At 34.4% G+C, this 21664-nt stretch overlaps 1 protein-coding gene and 1 long non-coding RNA gene across 5 annotated transcripts in view; one reads left to right on the top strand and one right to left on the bottom strand.

Annotated features, from left to right (window-relative positions):
- Positions 1-21664, top strand: part of ASTN1 (astrotactin 1) — a 494085-nt gene that overhangs the window by 70779 nt on the left and 401642 nt on the right. The gene's annotated exons all lie outside the window — the stretch shown is intronic.
- LOC141512825 (uncharacterized) overlaps positions 1-21664 on the bottom strand; it is a 56121-nt gene that overhangs the window by 33295 nt on the left and 1162 nt on the right. Inside the window, exon 2 of the long non-coding RNA XR_012475603.1 lies at positions 13386-13474. This is a non-coding gene — a long non-coding RNA (uncharacterized LOC141512825). The remainder of the gene's footprint in view (positions 1-13385; positions 13475-21664) is intronic.

Below are 21664 nucleotides of genomic sequence, written 5' to 3'. Positions count from 1 at the left end.
CTACACAAAAGCCACTGTCAGCTGCAAAAACATGGTAATAAGTATTTTTTTTTCCTGCTGAAATAAAGCAATTACAGCCGACTAGGCAAACACCTGAGTGACCTGTGTGGCAGCCCAGAGTAATTTGCAGTAGAGTTAGTTTTCATTGAAATAGAAGAAATATAAATTCCATTGGAACTAGCCATGGTAGAGACCAGGGACAACTCCTCAGTTCGGCTATGACTAGGGGGCAGGTGGAAACTTGGAAGGAAGGGAGAGAGCAGAGGAGGAGGAGGAGGAGGAGGCAAAGTAATGGAATGTGGCTGTGGGCTTAAAACAGCCTCCTGACACACATCTCTAAGCACCCACCTCCTCTGTTCAATATTGCCAGTAGGCTATGAAGTGGCCAGATGCAATCAATATTATTCTTAGAATCTTTATTGCTTCAATCACTCAAACCAAAGGAGCCACTGAATTTCTCTCTCCCTAAAGGGGCCCACCCTATTAATTCCCCTTAGAGCTTGGATCAAGGATTTAGAGGTAGAAAGAACCATAGAGGTCACTGAGTTCAGCCCTCTCCTTGTTATTATTGTGTCATAGTCATGTCAGAGTTAAATAGACAGGGTTATTACAGAGGTAATAGGCCAGAGGAGCCAGGATTTAAATCCAGATGTTTTGACTTTGCCTTTAGATCTCTTTCCACTGGACTAAATTGCCTCCAATATCAAACAATAGATTGGATTCTTTAGGAAGCAGGGGAATGGTGCTTTGATGATTGTAAAGAATAGAAATATGAATATCTTCATGAGTTCAAATCTGATAAAAGACAATAGTTTGTGATCCTGGGCAAGTCACTTAACTCTGTTTACCTTAGTTCCTCATCTGTAAAATGGATTGGAGAAGGAAATGAAAAATCATTCCAGTAACTTTGCCAAGAAGAGCCCAAATGGTATCACAGAGTTGCACGTAACTGAAATGACTCAACAGCAACAATGGTCACATTGTTGATAAGCATCAGGGGCAGAAATTAAACCTAGGTCTTCTGATCATAGTTAACATTTTTTCAATGACATGATTTCTGTGCCTAAGCAAAGATGTGTGAATATTTAAGATAATGACTGAAATATGTATATTTATAAACATATATGTATACACACACACACACACACACACACACACACACACACACACACTGGCTTGACTCCAGTGGGGTAGAACAAGCAACAGGGAGTGGAAACTGTCAGAAGTCAGATTTTGACTGTATTTAATGGGTAAACATTCTGACAGTGCTAAAAATTAAGACTGTCTAAAAAGGGAATATTTTACTTGGATATACTGAGCTTCAAGTGGATTTTGGTATGTAAAAGCATGTCTGAACTGAAAGATTAGATTGCTTATTACTCATATATGGACTGGTCTAAATGGTTTCCAATATTACTTGCAACCCTGATCTTCTAGGTTTCTGTTTTTTCTCTACCCTCCCTGAATTAGAACTTATATTCAAACAATTTGGAGCTGTTTACCAAAAGTTAGTAAAGTGTACATAACCTTTGACCAAGCAATAAAATTCTAAGCTTATGATCCCAATTAAAAAGAAAGAAGAAAAGTAGCCATACATAAAAATATATATTTATAGTAGTTCTTTTTGTGGTGGCAAACAACTGGAAAACAAAGACAGCAGGAATTCTTGAATTAGGAAATCACAGAATAAATTATTACATGTGAATATAATGGAATGTTATTGCACTACAAGAAATGATGGAAAGTGTGGGTTCAGAGATTCCCCAGAGATGGAAATACTGGAATGATGAAAAATAAAGCAGACAGAAACAGACCACTTTATTCAATAACACTGTTATTAAAGAGATATGTAATTTTAAAAGATTTAAGACCTCACCAACCATAAGTCCAAGCATTCTACCCATCTCCTGACAAAAAGGTAATGAGTGCTGAATGAGACATCTATTTTTTGGATATGATGAGTGCAGGAATTTGTTTTGCTTGATTATGAATATTTGTTTTTAAAAAAAGAACTTCTATTCCAATGGAAAAGTGGGAGAAAGGGTAATGAATTTTTATCTGAAGAAAATACAATTAAGAATTTAAAACTATAACCTATATTCTTAGGACTTTAACTACATGCTCATATCAGTTAGTCCAAATCGTACTATATACAGTGATAGAACCATAAGCACAGGATATATAAACATTCTATGCTGGCTCAGCTCTACCTTCTCCCTCTAGGGCTATGGGTCATTTCTCAAACAGGTACCAATCTATGTAACTGGATTTTTCTGTCAAAATATTTTGACAAGCTGTCTATTTTAGGGGGGGGAAAACTCCAATTGTTATAGAATAATTTAGAACAATCATATTAGATCACTTTACCTGGTCAATCTAATCTTTCTGAAGTCCAGATAACCCTTTCAAACTATGCCCTTTCCCATGATGTATGACAGAGAATTTTAGCTTCCACTTGTCCAGAAAGCCTCTCTTTCAGGATTACAAACTGGAAAAACTGCCTAATTACTTTGTCTACCATCCTATATTTCTGGGAAAATGGCAATTTTAACTTGTTTTGGCTTTAAAACAACAGAGGAAGAGGTGGGTTATATATCATCTGACTCAGTGATGTACACAATCTTTAGAGTCTTGCTACACGATTCAAAGTTAAAATTATTTTAGATAATACAGTTAAAAGGTCAGGACTGTGCTTTGATATGATGGCTGCTTTTATGAAACAAACTCTGAAATGTCTGTTTTTATAGAAAGAAACTAATTTTAATTTTCTTTTAGATTCATCTCTAAATTTACTTTAAATTTGGCATTGAATCCAGTGCATGTCATATTGCCTGGTACATAGTAGGTAATATAATAAATCTTTAGGAATTGACTGTATATTTGTTTTCCTGTTTTGTCTTTGTCTTTGATTAAAAGAAAAGCAAAATATGACCCTGTGTCATTGCAATTAATAACAAAAAGAATTATATATCATTTGCATCTCTGTCACAGTAATGCTGATGAGAACTAATATTTATATGGATATATGTTTTATGATTATGTATATGTATATATGTATAGATGTAGACAGATAGATGGATGATAGATAAGTAGATAGATGGATGGATAGGTAGGTAGGTAGGTAGGTAGATAGATAGATAGATAGATAGATAGATAGATAGATAGATAGATAGTTTAGTGGTTTTCAAATTAGGTGCCTGGAGTCAGGAAGATTTAACTTCTTGAGTTCAAATAGACCTCAGACATTTACTATCTGTGTAATCCTTGGAAAACCACTTTCTCCTCCATTTTCTTATCTGTAAAATGAAGTGGAAAAGGAAATGTGTCAAACCACTCCAGTTTCTTTTCCAAAAAAACAAAAACAAACCAAAAAAACAAACCCTAAACAAACAAAAAAAATGGAGTCATGAAGAATAGAACAATGATTTAAACTACTGCATAACAGCAAGAATTTTGTGATAGGAAATCATTTGACCTTTCATGACCTCATACCTTCTTATCAATAAAACAGACAAGATCCCTTTCAGCCTTACTTTCTCTAAAACTTTGACAATCCATATCAAGTTGGATAAATTTCAAAAAACTTTATCAACATTGTAACATTTGTCTGTTGTCTGAAAATCAGCCAAAAGGAAACTAATCACTAGGCTTCCTTCCAAGATAAGTGCCTGAATGGGAGAAAGGCTGCCTAACTCCTATGTCCAGATATACCATTCCTAATAGTTTAAGAGCAGTCAAATGATGCAATAAGGTCTTGTTTTACTGATAGTATATATTTAAGAAAATGATGGAGAAAATTTTACCAATTAAACAACAAAAAAAGTCTGGAATTTTCATTCTTGACAGTTGAACATTTACTTACGTAACCCTGAACAGAAATCGAATCTAACAAAAGCCAAAAATTTTCATCAGACCAAATAATAATCAAATTCAATGAAAAACTACAGTGACTTCTTTCCATTCCAGAACTGAACAAGAAGTAAATAGGGTCACCAGGGCAGGTAGCTTCCAATCTCCACAAGAGACTTTCAGGGATATGTGTAATCTTCATATCTCTATGTATGGAGGCAGTAGGAAGTCAAGTCAAGCAACAAACACTTATGGGGGTTCTGAGAAAACTCCAAAGTGAACAGAAAATCCCAGAATAAGGTCTGTGAAAGCCCCATGGAGTAGCAATAGGAAGCAATTAGAGGTGTTTCTGGGAGTAGGATTCAATATTCTGAGATAACCCAGGTCCAGGGTCTCTGAAGTCTCTAACACTATGAAGCTGAAGTGGACCTTGATGATCTGCTACTCTAAATCTCAATGATGCATGTAGGATAAACCCTCAGAGATGTAGATCAGTGCAAGAAACCAGGGGACCCAGGGTGAAATCTTGCAAGGTTACCACCCTACCTAAGAATGAAACAGGAGACAGAGGTCAGTCCTGGGATAAAAATCCAACTTAAGAACTAAAGGTGGGGAAATGATCACATTAAGAAAAAAAACAGTATAAAAAGTCAGTATAAAAATTATAAATCTTACTCTAAAACAAATGCAAACAGAGAAGCAGAGGTTCTCAGGAAAATGGATTTTCTACACGAATATATAAAAGAAATGATGCAAAAATTATGTTTTGGAATTTTAAAGATTTTATTTATTTTGAGTTATACAATTTTTCCCCTAATCTTACTTCCCTCCCCCCCCCCCCCACAGAAGGCAATTTGCCAGTCTTTACATTGTTTCCATGGTATACATTGATCCAAATTGAATGTGATGAGAGAGAAATCATATCCTTAAGGAAGAAATATAAAGTATTAAAGATAACAAGATCAGGTAATATGATATCAGTTTTTTTCTAAATTAAAGGTAATAGTTCTTGGTATTTGTTAAAAATCCACAGTTCTTTCTCTGGATACAGATGGCATTCTCCATTACAGACAGCCCCAAATTGACCCTGACTGTTGCACTTGTGGAATGAGCAAGCCCATCAAAGTTCATCATCATCCCCATGTTGCTGTTAGAGTGTATAGTGTTTTTCTGGTTCTGCTCATCTTGCTCAACATCAATTCATGCAAATCCCTTCAGGCTTCCCTGAATTCCCATCCCTCCTGGTTTCTGATAGAACAATAGTGTTCCATGACATACATATACTGCAGTTTGTTAAGTCATTCCCCAGTTGAAGGACATTTGCTTGATTTCTAATTCTTAATGCAAAAAAAATTATAAAAATAAATAGAAATTCCTGAGGAAGAAATTGGAAGAAAAATCAAGAATTTTTAAAAAGAGAATGTTTAAACCTCACCTAAGAAATAAATTCCATAAATTTTGAGCAAAGTAAAGAGAAATCAATGATTTATTGAAATGATAAACACAATAGAAAAAATAAGATTTAAAAAATACATGAAAATATAAAATATATGATAATTAAAAAACATTATTGACTTTGAAAACAAGGTGAATGGGGACAATTCAACCATTATCAGACTCTTTAAAACTGTGACAAAAAAAGCTTGGACAATATTTTTTCATAAAAATCATAAGAAAACTTCTCAGATATATTAGATTCAGAAGGCAAATTAAAGATTAAAAGAATCTACCAACTGAAAGGTACCTCAAGAGGATCAAGAATATCACAGTTGAACCCAAGAGCTCTCAACTCCAAGAAAAATACAAGAATAGATGGAGAAACAATTTAAGTTAGAAGGAACAACAGTCAGGACCACATAAAATTTGGCAACTTCTTCTCAAAATGAATTTAGAACACAAAACTTTAAAAGACAAAAACTGTAAGTTATAATGTAGAATAATTTACAAAGGTGTGAATAAACCCAAAGGGGGAAAATGACCTTCAATGGAATAGAGGACTTTCAAGTATTTGTAATGAAAAGATCAACATTGAGTAGTAACTGTGAAAAATAAAAAGTAGTCCAGTGTAAATCTAGAAAAATCAATTTATTTTACTAATTGGAAGGAATTATATGATGATAGAGTGCTAACATTCTTTTTATGGTTCATTTAAAAATAGTTTATTTTTTCAAATAGCAGATGTTTTAAAAGTTAGTTTTTTCCTCCCACTATCCCTATCCCCCTCCACATTGAGCAAATTAAAAAAAGAAAAATGAAAAGAAATCCCAAATAAAGAAAAGCATAGTTTGGTAGAATAAATTCTAGCATTAGCCATATCAAACAATGTCTCTGCTTTTCAGTTCATCACTTCTATATCAGGAGATGAGTGGGATATTTTAATCTTGATTCTTTTTAACTTGTGCCTTACCATTTTGATCAGAGTTCTGAAGTCTTTCAAAGTTATTTTTTTGTGCAATTTTGTTACTTTATAATTTTATGTGCTCATTTGTTTTACTCTTCATCTGTTCATGGTTAATCTCATTTTCTTTTGGAATTATTCATTTTATCAGATCTTATCAACAATGATATTCCATTATAGCCATATACCACAATTTGCTTAAGTGTTTTCCAATAGAAGGACACCCCCTTTAATTTCCAATTTTTGGCTACTATAAAAAAAGCTACTACTGTTTTTGTTGTTGTTGGTTATATATAGATCTGTCCTGTTCTTTCTCCAGAGTATAGTTGTAATAGTTCAGTTAGAGGGTATGTCTAGATTTATAACTTTCTGGTAATTGCTCTAAATTGCTTTCCAGAATAGATGAATCTATTGGTTCCACCATTTGTGTACTAATGGACCTGTTTTTCTACAGCTCTTTCAACTTTTGTCACTTTTTTATCTTGTCATCTTCTTCAGACTGATAGTTATCAACTGGAACCTCAAATTTGTTTTTATTATTTCTCTAATGATTAGTGAATTAGATAATTTTTTATGTTTGCTGATAGCTTGGATTTATTTTGAAAACTTTCAGAACTTAGCTACATTTGTCTCTTGGGAAATGGGCTCTAAATCTTAAAAATTTAAATGAATCTTATACATTTTAGACGTGAGATCTTATTAGAGAACCTTGCTGCAAACCTTTATCACAAACCTACATTAGATAATTTGTGTCACTTTTAAAATTTTTATATAATCAGAATTGTCTATTTTTATAATGTGATCCTCTTGATGAGTCATCATAGTGAGAGTCATGAGTGTACACATACAAGTACACACCAAGTTTGATATAGAACTATGTCAAACTCAGCAAAGAAAGAAGTGGGGAAGGAGGAGGTATTTAAAAGACAGGATAAAACTAGCAAGGAAATAGTCATGATCATAATAAACTTTTTTATTTTGAAGGAATAATTAAAAGAAAGAAAACAAAATGAGTGTTCTAACATGGTACCTTCAATTGCCTTTTAGAAAATTGGAGGATGCAATGCAAATTATGATATATAAATGGATTGTTACATTATTAAACTATAAAAATATCAAAAGAGATGGTTTGAGAGAATCCTGGAAAAGAGGAACTGAAGCACAGTGAAGTAGGGACAATCAGAAGGTCAATTTGTACAAAGAAAATAATAATATAAAGAAGAACAATTCCAAAAGACTTGATAACTCTGGATAAAGATATGACTAACAATGTCTCTAGAGAATCTTTAATGAAGCACGTTACCCATCTTCTGACAAAAAAAATAATGCAAAGACATTCATTTTGGTCTTGGACGTTGTGTGGATTAATTTTGCTTGACTATGCTTGTTTGGCACTGTTGGTTTTCTTTAACTCTGTTAATGGTGTAGGGAGGGTCAGTTTTGGAGAAGGGGTAGTAACAGTGATGCCCAAAAAAGTACATTGGAATTTTTAAAAAATGTATTGCAAAAGAGCCAAGATGGCTGAATGCATGCCAGCTAAATTCTCTCAATATTTCCCCCCCAAACAACTTTAAAATAAATAACTCAGATCAAAGTTTGGAGTGGAAGAGCCAACCAAAGCTCAGAAGACTTTTTTTTTACACTTTAGGATAACTTGGGAGGTTCCGAGGAAAGATCTGTAGCACTAGGGTGGACTCAGGCTCAGAGCACAGCAGGAACTCCAGTGGGGGCCTTGGAAGTAGCCATGATAGCAACAACAGCAGCACTTTCAGAAGCTTTCAGCTCAGAGACTATAAGAGGGTCAGAAAACTAATTGGGAAAGAAATTTCACGGGAACCTTTGCTGATATTGGGCCTCAGTTCCAGAATGGAGAAGAGTATTTTTGATCTGCCACAAGGGAGCTGGGGACCTGGTCAAAATTGCAATAATAAGAGTGCTAGTAATTGTGACTACAGAGGAGCAGGAACATATCCTCAACAAATATTAGGACCAAGAGAGCAGTGACTAAACCTTTCTCAGGCTAACGCTACATTGGAAGCATGAAAAACTTGTGGACCCCCAAAATTAACTTTGAAAATAGTACATCAAAGCTTGAAACTTGAAACAGTGCTTGACAGATGAGCAGAGCCTAATTTTAACGTAAAATTCAAAGTGAAAAAAAAAGACTGAAAAATGAGTAAACAAAAAAGAAAAATCTTGATTCTAAAAGTATCATTGCTAGGGAAGTGAAGTTATAAACTAAAAGATGATAACATTATAAAAACAGTTATAAGAAATAAATCCTCAGAGAAAAAAATTATAATTGAACAAAGATCAGAAAGAGTAACAAACGAGTTGAGTGAAAGAGGAAATGATGGAAAGGAAATGAGTGTTGCAAGAATATTTTGTAAAGAGAATTAACAGCTTGGTAAAATAGGTACAGTAAATAGTGAAAAAAATAACCTTTTTAAAATCATAACTAGCAAAATGGAAAAAACAATTCAGAAATTCAATGAAGAAAACAACTCAAAATACATAACTGACCAAATGGGGAAAGAGAGGGGGGAAAAATCATTAAATTAGAATTGGACAAGTGGAAGTGGCTGAGTCTACGAGACTTTAAGAATCAATCAAACAAACTCAAGATAATGAGAATATGGAAGAAAATATGAAACATCTCATTGGAAAAGCCACTGACCTGGAATTTAGAGATAATTTAATAATAATAAAGGTAATAACTTAATAATAGAGAATTGAAGACATATTGAATTGCCTTAAGGCCATGATCAAAGAGGAAAAAATATTAGATATATTTCAAGAAATTATAAAAAAGAAAACTATCCTGATATCTTAGATCCAAAGGGTACAATAGATATTGAAAGAATCCATTAATTACCCTTTGAAAGACATCCCCAAATGAAAATTCCCAGGAATATTATAGCCAAATTCCCTCAAGCATATTCTCTTATAGGTTTTTCTTCCCTGTGCTCCAGAAGAAGAAGGAAGGAATGTGCTCAATATTAATGAGTTGTTTTGTTGCAATTTGCTTTCAGTTTCCTGCCCTTTTTCAGCAGTGCCTTCTGAAATATCATACAATATATTTCTTCTCTTTTATACTGGCAGCTACATAAATCTTTTGTCATCTTGATTTTGTGACTCCTAAGGGAGATGAACTCTTTCTTTTTAGCTCTTTGTAGTATCTATTTTTCTTTGACTTGGAGGTTCTGAATTTTGCCTACAACATTCCTCAGAGTTTTCATTTTGGGCTTTCTTTGAGGAGTAAGTGATGGACTCTCTCAATTTTTACTTCATCCTCAGAATCTAATATATATTACACTTTTCATCCATATTTCTTGAAATATATAATCCTAAAATTTTATTTTTGTGGTGATGTTGGTTGCTCTTAGATAATCCCATGATTCCTAGATATTTTTCTTTCTAGTCTATGATGGAATTGTTTTGATAGGAGATGCTTTATATTTTCTTCTTTTTTTGTGACTTTTGATTTTGTTCCAGTAATTCTTATTGCATGATCATTGATTTCTGTTTGGTCTTTTCCAAGAAATAGGGAGTCTGTTATTCAAATAACTTTTTGCACCTCTTTTAGTATTTGTCTTCCAATTGTTTCTTCTACAACTCTTTCTTCATTTATGATAGCATTTTCTTTTTTTGGGGGGGGGCTTTTCTTTTTTCCCTTATTTTGTTTATTTATTTTTATCTATATGCACATGTGTAATTTTAAGTACAAAATTTCCTTCCACCCTCCCTTCCCACCCATCCCCATCCTTTCAGTGGCACACTGTCAGGTTAGCATTGTACATACATATTTTTGATATACATGTTTACAGTTATTTTCGGTTTGAGAAATTGGGATTAAGGGAATGAGATACATAAAAGATAATTTTTATAAAGTGTTCACCAGATTTTGAAGAGTTGTTTTCTGTGTGTGTGTGTGTGTGTGTGTGTGTGTGTGTGTGTGTGTGTATTTTTCCCCCCTCTGGATGGGGATAACATTGTCCATAACCGATCTAATACAATTTGTCCTATCTCTCTGAACTGCTAAGAGGAGCTGCTTCCATCAAGTTTGTTCATCTCATAATTTAGTTGTTAATGTGTACATTGTTGTCTTGGTTCTACTCCCTTTGATCATCATCAGATCCTGTAAGTCATGCCATGCTTCTCTAGAGTCCAACTATTTATGATTTCTTATAGAACAACAGTATTCCATAGTATTAATATACCAAAACTTGTTTAGCCATCTCCCGATTGGTAGGCATCCCCTCAATTTCCAATTCTTCGTCACTGCAAAAAGAGCTGCTATGAATATTTTGGAAGATGTATGACTTTTCCCTTTTTATAATTTCTTCAGGATATAGAACTAGAATTGGAATTTCTGGGTCAAAGGGCATGAACAGTTTTATTGCTCTTTGGGCATAGTTCCATATTGTTCTCCAGAAAGGTTGGATCCATTCACAAGTCCACCAGAAATGCATCAATAACCCAACCTCCCACAACCTCTCCAAATTGTATGATAGCATTTTCTAAAAAAGAAATGCTTTTATCTTTTAGAAATTCTAAATAAAATTATGGCTGGCTTGCAGTTTGTTTTAATGTTTTGTTTGTAGATGTGGATTTATTCTTTTTTTTGCTGGGTTTGTGTCATTATTTGCATCACTTTTTATATTCACTTTTCTTAGTCTTGCTTCCCAGATTGAAACTTTGTGTTTCTGGATACTCGTTGATTAAAAAATGAGACCTTGTTTTATCCTGATCTGTATTACCTCTGGTTCTGTCTCTCTTTCCTTTGGATAATGTCCTTTTGTTTTCTTCAAAGACTACTGGAGTGACTCAGATCAGTGAAATTCAAATTTTCAGCACCCTAAGGAGTCTGTGGTCTAAAAGGATGGTCTAATATTGCTTCCCTTCTGGCCTGGGCTTTGCAAGATCCAAAACTAAATTTGGGATCTAGGCAATATGACTTAAGTAGTTAGCTGCTGGTGCTAGCCTCTGTCGTCTTGAAGGAAGAGTATCCCAAGTCAGCATTATGGAATTGCAGGTTTGATCATGTTCTGTGCTTCTTCTCTGGAGTACACAACGATATCCTGTGCTAAAAAGCTCCATGATCTGAGTCAATGGTCAAGGTGACAGAGAGGCAGGAATGACACTGTTTTGTACTCTCTGCTTAAGCTGCAAAGATGCTGGATTGAACCCTGGTCCATCTATGAGAGGCTTTATCACCCTGTGCATGATCAGAGTTACAGGTACCTTGGCTGTAATGCAATAGGCCCCAGCCTAATTAGTAAGGCTTCACGCCTCGGGGGTCAGGTCAACATGATGGCAGACTTGTCCCAGTCAATGCATCCTATCCAGAATACAACTCTCTAGGGTCTAGAACCCATCTGTACCCTCAGCCTAGGCATTCCTGGATGAACCTCTTCTCCTATACCCACAATACTGTTTCCCTGTACCTACCCCAGCTAGAAACAGGAACCCACAATGGTTTTCTCCTTGAATTTTCCTCTCTCCACTCAATCTGATATTTTTCTTGTTCTTTTTTTGGAATGGTTGTAAGAGTTCTGGGCTGTACAGCTTCAACTATACCACCTTGCCTAATCCCCTACCTTTTCAAAGTTTAAAAATGCTATATTAATGAAAGCTATTATTACTATTAAGTCCCAAATGCCCAGCCATATCAACCAGGCAGCTTTCTTTGAGTTTCTCAAAATACTATCCTTGATTGACACCAACTAAAAATCCTTTCACTCTCTGTAAGGTGGATAAAATTGGGTTATTATTTTGTAGGTAGAGTAATTGCAGTAGGAAACAGGTAGAGAAAAGAGAGGGAATAAGGGAATTGTAAATTAGGATAAGTACTATAAGAGGAAAAGCTATTTGGAAGTATAATCAAAGATGAAAGATGCCTTCAGCTGAGTTTTTCAAGTGGAAAAATCAGTGAGTCTAAGAAACATGGCAAAGCTGTTCCAAAAGATTGAAAACTGCAAGGAAGAAAGGTCTTTCATCCAGAATGAGGAAAATGAGGATAAAGGCTTATATTCCTGTCACGCTTTCCAGTTTACAAAGTATTTTCCTCCCAATGACACTATGAGGCAGGGAGTCCAAGTATTTTAGGCTTCCCTTCCATTCCCATTTTACAGAAAAGAAAATAAGTTCAGAGAGATTCAATGACCTTAATATCACATAACCAACAAGTGGCAGAGCTGGGACTTTTAACCAATTTGTCCTGACTCCAGCTTCAGTGCTTTTTGTTCTGTGGTATGGAGCACATTAAGTTGTTATTTGGTCATTTTTCAGTCATGTCTGATTCTTTGTGACCCCAATTTGGGGCTTTCTTGGCAAGATACTCGAGTGGTATGCTATTTCCTTCTCTAGTTCATTTTACAGATGAGGAAACTTGAAGCAAACAGTGTTAAGTGACTTACCGAGGGTCACACATCATATGTGCCTGAAGGTGGTTTGAATTCAGGAAGGTGATCTTCTTAACTCCAGGCCTGGTCCCTAGGCACTGTGGTGGCATCTAGCTATCCTAAATCTCTTTTAACATGTAACTAATTTTGTGGAAGGATAAACCTTTCACACATCCCTTTCACATATCATCACATCTATGGCCCACGCTTTCAGGCAGGGCCACACCTATTATAGACTTACACTGATAAAAAATCATTCTTTTTTTTAAGTTTCAGGGAAAGAGAATTCAGCCCCATCCCCTCCACTTCACCATTATCTTGATTCTGATATTTAGAACCGCTTATGTCATTACAAAGTTATTCCTGAGTTCTAATAAAATTTGGTTTGTATTTTTTATTAAAACCATTTCAATTAAGTAAATATTTGTTGACTGGTTTCTACATACCTAACATTAAAGCAAGGTTCCATGCCCAGAGTGTCGGACTAAGATTTATAAAGACCTGTGGTCAAATACTTCCTCTGGCATTTCCCTACTATGTGACCCTGGGCAAGTTATTTAACCTCCAAAGTCTTAGTTACCTAATGTAAAACCCTACATCATAAGGTTCTTATGAGTTTCACATGAGATGTTTATCTTTATCAATACTGAAACATAATATTTTATATTGTGATTAAATACTTTGAATTTTGGATGGACTAAAAAATATCATACTAGTTCAGATTCATGACCCACCTTCCCGACCTTCTGTCTTCTGCCAGTTATCATCCAGGAATACATTTTGATTGATTGAAGATGGTAGTCCTTCAAAAATTATAACAGTCCTGAGAAAATAAACACATACATTTCATGATTCAGGCATCCATGCAACAGCTTTTCTTACCAATTCATCCTCTTTGAGTAAATTCTTCTTCATGCATTTATAGTTTTAGACCGCATCATTTTGTGGAGGAAAGAGCTCTAAAAGTTTATTGTCTGTTCTGTTACAAAGTATTTCCTGAATAAACTGTCTCTCTGATTGCATCTTTCAAGTTCAACTGGTCCTTTCTGGTTCTAGTCATACAGAATTGGAGGACAAACCTACCCTCACTAGTTTATCTTGATTTCAAAATTTTATATCTTTTTTTCTCATTTCCATTCTCGTAGTCTTCCAAAACCAAGAGGGACACATTTTAGTCTTCTCACAAAGATGTCTTTCTTCTATCCTTTTGATTACCTTTATTTTTTTCTTACCTCAGAACTAAATGGGTTCAGTTTTATAGAAGAAATCTGGAAGTGTGAAGTGGAGATAGAAATGGGGAGGGGACTGCCAAAAGGAGAGAGGCATGCAAATGAGTGCAATGAAGCAGCCATATATTGGGAGATATTGAATTGAACTGAATAATCTATATTCTTTTTTGTTTTTCTTTCTTCTCCCGCCAGAGTTGTAGTACATTGATCATTCTGGTGAAGTGGGGCAAATGTTACATTATCTTTGGATATAGGCCTCATATTCCTAAGTTTGTTTCAAGAAGTTTTAACTGTAGAGAGGGAGATAAGGTATAAATGAATGTCACATACTTAGAGAATAGCAGTTTATGATAAATTATACAATATAATCTATTGAGACTAGCAACATAACACTCTATGATAATAATGTCTGTAAGGCATTGTAAAATTTGCAAAGTAAATTGTATATATGTATATATATGATATACATATATATGTATATATATGTATATATATACATATATATTGTGAAGGTTATATATATATACATATATATTGTGAAGGTTAAATGAAATAACTGATATATATATATATCAGTTATTTCATTTAACCTTCACAATAGTCATATAAGGGATGTGCTAGGTAATCATTGTTTCATAGACAAAGAAATTGAGACTCCAAGAGAAGTGACTTGCCCAGGGTCACACATACTAGCATATATCTTAGGCAATATTTGAACTCAAAACTTTCTGATTCCAAAGAAAATGCTTTAAATACTATACAATGTTGCCTAATAGGTAGCAGAGGTTATATTTGCAAAAGCAGTTACAGAGGGGAGAATTTAACATGTGAGATAAAATTATCAGAGAAGATTCATGGAAGAGTTGGAAGTGAAGTTGGATATTAATGGATGAGTAGGTAGAGTAGAAAGAGCAGACGTAGAATGAACTCGATTATGAAAGTGGAGGAACAACTCTATCTGACAACTATGGTTGTGCTTGGAAGGGGAGAATGGCAGTAAGACTTGTGGCTTAGCACAGTGCCTATTATGTAGCAGTTTATTGATTGTTGATTGATTGGTAGTATACTCTGATAGCAAAGACCAAGATTTATGAAAGCTGATAGCAGATACTAGGTCATTTTGTGGTCACTGTATAGGTAAATTGAGCATCCATCAAAAAATGGACATTTTATTGAACTAGCATATGAGATGACCATCTTAACCTGTATCATATCCAAAATGTACATGCAAGAAAGAAATAACTAACTATATACACACACATATATATAATATATATGATCTATATCTCTATAGATCTTGTGTATATATCTATAGATATACACACATGTATATACATATATGATACACATAGATACATTAAATATGTATTTATATATATAAATACACATATACATAAATACAAATATATTTATATCTACATAAACACACACACATACACACACACACACACACACACACGGCAGGAGCCAGATCCCATCTGAAACTTTCAGAAATGTGAGGTAGTGTGACTAGACTCTTCCTCATTGAGCTTGCCAACTGCTATATCTCCATGATCAGCCTTGCCTCTAGCAACAAGGACTTAAGGCATGTCAAAGCACTTCTCTAAGTCTGCAGGTAGCTACCTGTGTAATGACAAAAAAGATCTCGCTACTGACTTATGAGGCAGTGAATCTTAGGGCTGGCATTTGCCTTCCTTCTCCTTCTGGCAGTACCTTCCACTTCCATTCTCTGTTTCTAACTTCACCTCACACTTCCATGTTTTAAAGGAAAAATCATACAGGCCCTATTGTTGAGCTTCATCATTTCTGGCACCTGTTTGACCACTATTTTGCTTGATCCAAATCTGTGGTTTAGAGTAGGACTCTAGATCAGCACAAGGGGAGCCTTTAATCACAGAATGTCCCTGATTTTAACTGGAATACATTATATATTTTTTTTCTTTTTGCTTAACATCTGAAAAATTATTGTGGGCTTGCACTCCATGGGATATCAGCAACCCAGAGGAATAACACCTATGAGGCAGGTGTTATTCAGAAATACAATGTATCACACAGAGAAAAAAGACAGAATTTTTTTTTCTCAATCTAGCATGGAAGTGCATTTTTAAATATGATATTTTAATGTTATTATTGATATTTTTGCCTCTACAACATATTCATTTTTATATAAATTCTAACCATTTACCTACCCAGAAAGTCATCCCATGTAACAAAGATTTGAAAAAGAAAGAGAAAAAAATGTGGTTCAGTAAAGCATTAATGCATTAGTCTTTGTTAGAGTATATTAAATATTCCATATACATACTTTCCAATTTCTGCAAAAGTCTGTTTTCTTGATTACTCTCCATGGCTAAATTTGATCATTATTGTCAGACAGGTTTCGATTTCAGTTTTTTTTTTGGTCCTTCTGTTCATATTATTTTAGTGATAATTCATATAATTTTCCTGAATTTTCATCAGTTCACAATTCATAAAATTTTTCTAAGCTTCTCAGTGCTTCATGTTGGTTATTTCTCCCACATTAGTAATAAATGGTTGTATACATGCATCACAGTTCATTTGGTCATTCCCTAATTGATGATCACCTTTATTTCCTGTTTTTTGACAATACTTTGTTTCTTTGCATGGGAAAATTTGGCTGTGGCATGAATTAGAAATGACCAAATCATAGATGGAGAAAAGCTGACAAACAAGAGAAGTCATGAGATCTTCTAAAAGGAAGATCAGAACGCACAGAGAGGGGGGTTACAATACATAAGTTTTTCAGGTTGGAATCAGGAAGACCTGAGTTCAAATGTTGCTTCAAATATTTCCTAGCTGTGTTACTTTGGACAAATAATTTAACATTTCTTAGTCTCAGTTCTCTCATTTGTAAAATGAGAGGTCATAATTCGATTGTCTCTATGGTCCTTTCCAACTCAAAGTATATGATCCAATGTCCTCCCTTCCCCACCACTCCAGAATTGAGATGCTTAGGTATAATTAACATAATAATATTATTTTAGAATTAATATAATGTATAAATTGATATAAATCCTAATTAATATAAAATAATAAAAATAAAGGAATACTAATTATATATTTAAATAGATACAATACATGTGAATAATATATATGTAATATAAATGGGTATCAAAATGATATTACAATGAAATTCATATAACACAAAACTTCCCTGATAGCCCTACTCTAATGCCTTTCACTGAAAGGAAATGACTCAGAATCTAGGCTTCCTCTCACACTTCTGAAAGGATCTACTCCATTGGGAAGATGTTGGGAATGAACCTGATGGTATTTTGGGATTATGTCCTTAGAGAACTAGGTAAACTAAGTTTGGAGAGGTTTGGTCAATAGGTGATTTGTTGCTATACTATTATTATTAATGATCCATGACAACTTATGAAAGTACCTCCCAAAGGGTTTCAGGGATTCAACATGGAGGGAAAATCTATATCAATGAATTCTTGAATTTTTTGAAATACTTAACATTGCTTGCATTGACTTCCTTACAAATTTGCCTTGAGGATCGAAAAAGCTGATATATGTAAAACTCTGCAACCATCAAGCACCACATAAGTGAGCTGTGATGGTTATTTATTCATGCTCCTTTAGAAGCTGTGATGAGAAAGTAGCAGGGAAATGTGCCTTGGGAGGGATGCCATATCTTGTTACAGTTCCTACTTCAATTCTGATGCAATCATTTTGGGGAGCTGGTGGTATAAAACATGTGAGGAGAGGAAACCTATCCTTCCCCACGTTTGTACCATGGAGGGTTAGAGCAGACAATTCGGAGATGCATGGAAGGTAATTATGACCAAGTATTTGGTATATCAAGTAGTTGGGAAACCTTGCACAAACATTTTTCTCTTTTGAAAATCCTCTTCTGTTCTTTGGAGGCAGGTAGGTAGGAAGAGGAAAATAATCCTTATTATATTGGTGAGGAAATGATGAGCCCAGAATGCCTTGTTTGAGGTCGGCATGGCAGGTCAAAAGAATTGTCAATGGAACCTGCTAGCCATGAATTTCCACCTATTCATTAATATGAATTAGCCTAGGTGTTCTTTCAAAATGAGAAAATGGACATAAAGAATAAAAGAGAGTATAGGAACAAGCTGTTCCAAAATTCTTAGTGTGATTTTTAAGCTTTAACAGCTATTGTATCTAATATTAGATATTACAGCTATTAGATATGTTAGATAATAATACCTATTAGATGTTTATATCTAGTAGCTTTAATAGATTTAAACTTTAACAGCTTAAAACTGCAATAAAACAATTTGGACATGTTGTATATACATACCCAAATGTAAATACAAATATAAATACATTCACCCTTCCTGCCTTCCTTCCTTCCTTCCTTTGTTTCTCTCTTTCTTTCTGTCTGTTTTTCTTTCTTTTCTTTCTCTTTCTTTTGTTTTTCTTTCTTTCTTTTTTCTTCCTTCTTTATCGCTTTTTTCTTCTTTTTTCTTTTTCTTTCTTGTTCTTGCTCTTTTATCTTTTTTCTATTTCTTTGTTTTTCCTTTCTCTTTTATCTTCTTTTTAATCTTTCTTTCCTTCTTTCTTTCATTTGTCTTTCTTCCTTTCTTCTCTCTTCCTTTCTTGTTCTTTTATCTTTCTTCTGTTTCTTTTTTCTTTTGTTTCTCTTGCTCTTTTTTCTTCTTTCTTTCCATTATTTTTTTGCTTCTCTCTGTCTTTTTCTTTCTTCTTTCTTTTGCCTCTTTTCTTTCTTTCTTCCTATCTATCCATGCATAAAAGAATACAACCATATATGTATATATCCATATGTCTATGTAATACTTGTGGAGCATATACACCTCTATAGATGTATATACATATGAATAAAGTGTTGAAAAATAGAATGATTAAAGAGAATGCCATGAGAAATGAAAACAACTATCACTTAGAACTACTTGAAGATTATAGATTCTAGAACTGAAAGAAATTCCAAAAAGCATCTAATTTAGTCCTTTTACTTTATGAATGATGAAACTGAGGTCCAGATAGACAATAACATTTGTTAAAAATCACATGGCTAGTAACATAGATTCAAACCTATTTCTTCTCTGATCTTTTTTTTTTTAGTTTTTTTTACAAGGCAATGGGATTATGTGGCTTGCCCAAGGCCACACAGCTAGGTAATTTTTTTTTTTTTAAGTATCTGAAGCCGGATTTGAACTCAGGTATTCCTGACTCCAGGGCCGTTGCTCTATCCACTGTGCCACCTAGCCGCCCCCTTCTCTGATTTTAAAGTCAGTCCTCTTCCCATTTTGCCATTTGCCTACCAGACTAGCCCTTCTCATGCCTTAGCATTTTACAGATGAAAAATTTGAGGTATAAGTATTTAAGTGTATTATCTAAATCCTCATAGTTAGCTACAACATTTGGGCCTTGGTTCTAGGTCTTCTTTCATCCAGTGTTTTATTAACTATATCATGCTTTCCTTGTAGTACAAATGAAGGAAAAGTGTAAACTCTATCTAAGAAAGACAGAGACTATGGCAGCCTTTAAGAAGGTAAGAATCAGTCACTGAAAAATCATATTTTTAATCAGTGAAATAATTTATTGATGCTGAGACACCATTTACTTGGTGAACATATGTGGAGAATATTAATAGGCCTTAGATATTCAGTAAAGCTCTCTATTCTTGACTCTATAATCATAACATAAACACATGTGGTCCAGTAAAACATGACATTGTTTTAATAGCATTATGAATAAATAAATAGCATTCTGAATGCTTTAAATTATTCTCTGTGTGTTAATATTACTTCTGAGATTAAAAATAAAAGATGAAACCTTTGCTAGGATGGTAATAAAAAAAACTCTTTTTTTTGTCAGTTTCTTAGGAGCTATGAAAATTCAACCTACATTTTCTGTTTCTGCTTGCTAATTGACTCTGCTTCTGACTCTCTTGCCCTTGCCATAATAGCTCAGCTGCTCTTTCACCTTAGAAATTCTCTCAGGACTTAGGTTTATCTCATCCTCAAACATCCTTACCCCATGATAGCCCCTTTCTCCTACTGTTGAATTCTTCTGTGACCATTATTTTGAAGAGGACCCCATGCCAACCAAACTCTATTGCACTCTTGGTTTTGTTACTGACTTTCTGGTGATTGAAACAATATCCCTTTCCTCATTACTAAATCCTACATTCCCTCTGTCTTCTGTCTCTTCCATTTAGAATATTCTCTTCTTGAGGGCTGGGATTGTGTTTAGGTTTTTTTTTGGTCACATTTATATTTGTAGTAAATGCTTAATAATTAATATTGACTTGCCTTGCTGACTTGCCTTGTTGACTGACCTCCTCCCAAATAGTAAACCACAAGGTAGAATAAAATATTGACCACTGGTGACTATTAAATGTCTCATTATCTTTAGACAGTCAATGTGGTCAATTTTGTGGTCAAGGGCATCTCCCTTGGTACCTAGCACAATGTTTTATATACAGTAGGCACTTAATGAAGACACAACACAGGCTTCCTTTGTCAATCAAACTTTGAAGACCAACTTGTCTTTTTTTTTAGATTCCCTTGAAAGGACACTCACTTTCTCTTTTGGATAGCTTGAATTAGGAAAATTTCCCATAATAATGAACTATTTATTATGATTCCCATTTTCCAATTGAGGAACAAGGGGCAAACAAGGTCACACAGCAAAGTTAGATTTGTACTAATCTCCCTGACTCCATGACTATCTACTGTTCCAAGAACTTTCCCCTAAGGGAGAGAATATACTAGTAGTTAAAGGGGCTTTTGACTGTTCAAGAAGAAACCAACTGCAAATATTCCTTGACATTTGCCAACTTTTAACATCACAGTGAAGAGAGAGCTTCAACCTAGAATCTTGGATACCTTGTGCCAGCTTTATAAACTCTGGGCTGGGAGTCAAGGGAGGCGTTGTCAGCCTACTGGCAGCCTCTATTTTACAGTGTGTTCAGTAATTCTTTGAGCATGCTTGTACTTGTTGCTTCTTCTGGTTAGAGAGAAATCCTGATGTCCTAATTCATACATTTGCCAATTTTTGCTGTTTGTTAACTGCTCCCCTTCCCCACCCTCAGCAAAGCAGTCAGTCATTGAATCCCTGAAGAACATTGTCCATTTCTTTCTGGCACTTCCTGTCTTAAAAATTATTATAATTGTGATAACCATTTGCTATTTTAGAGGTTGAAGAGCTTTTATATTTGGGATTATTCAGTCATTTTAGTTGTGTTCAGTTCTCTGCAATTCCCTTAAGGATTTTCTTGGCAAAGATACTGGAGTAGTTGGTCATTTCCTTTTCCAGGTCATTTTGCAGGTGAGAAACTGAACCATATAGGGTTAAGTGATTTACCCAATGTCACACAGCTAATAAGTGTCTGAGGTCAGATTTGGACCCAGGAAGATGAATCTGCCTGATTCCAGGCCTCTGGTACTCTATATACTCTGCTGCCTAGTTGCCTTCAGCTTTTATGTTTGAGCTTCACAACAAACTTATGATGTAGGAATAATTTGTTAACTAATATTGTCATCCTTATTACACAGATGGAAAAATTAGAATGAAAAGAAATAAAATTATTTCCTTGCTCCTGATTACACATCTAGTAAAAGTCAAAACATAGGTCTTCCTTTCTTTAACTCCAGTGTTCTTTTCACTATATTACTCGGCCTTATTAGGCACATGCTGCTTGAAATCATATTCTTTCTGAGCAAAGTATTAAATTATCTCTTTTCTCTTAGCATTCAATTCAAGTTAAATTATATTAATTTTAATTAATGTATTTAAAAATTAATAAAATAGATTAATTA

This window comes from Macrotis lagotis, chromosome 2 (assembly GCF_037893015.1).
Source record: "Macrotis lagotis isolate mMagLag1 chromosome 2, bilby.v1.9.chrom.fasta, whole genome shotgun sequence".
In the NCBI taxonomy this organism is placed as follows: Eukaryota; Metazoa; Chordata; class Mammalia; order Peramelemorphia; family Peramelidae; genus Macrotis; species Macrotis lagotis.
The sequence above is the reverse complement of the archived record's forward strand: the minus strand, read 5'-3'. Positions and strand labels throughout refer to the sequence as shown.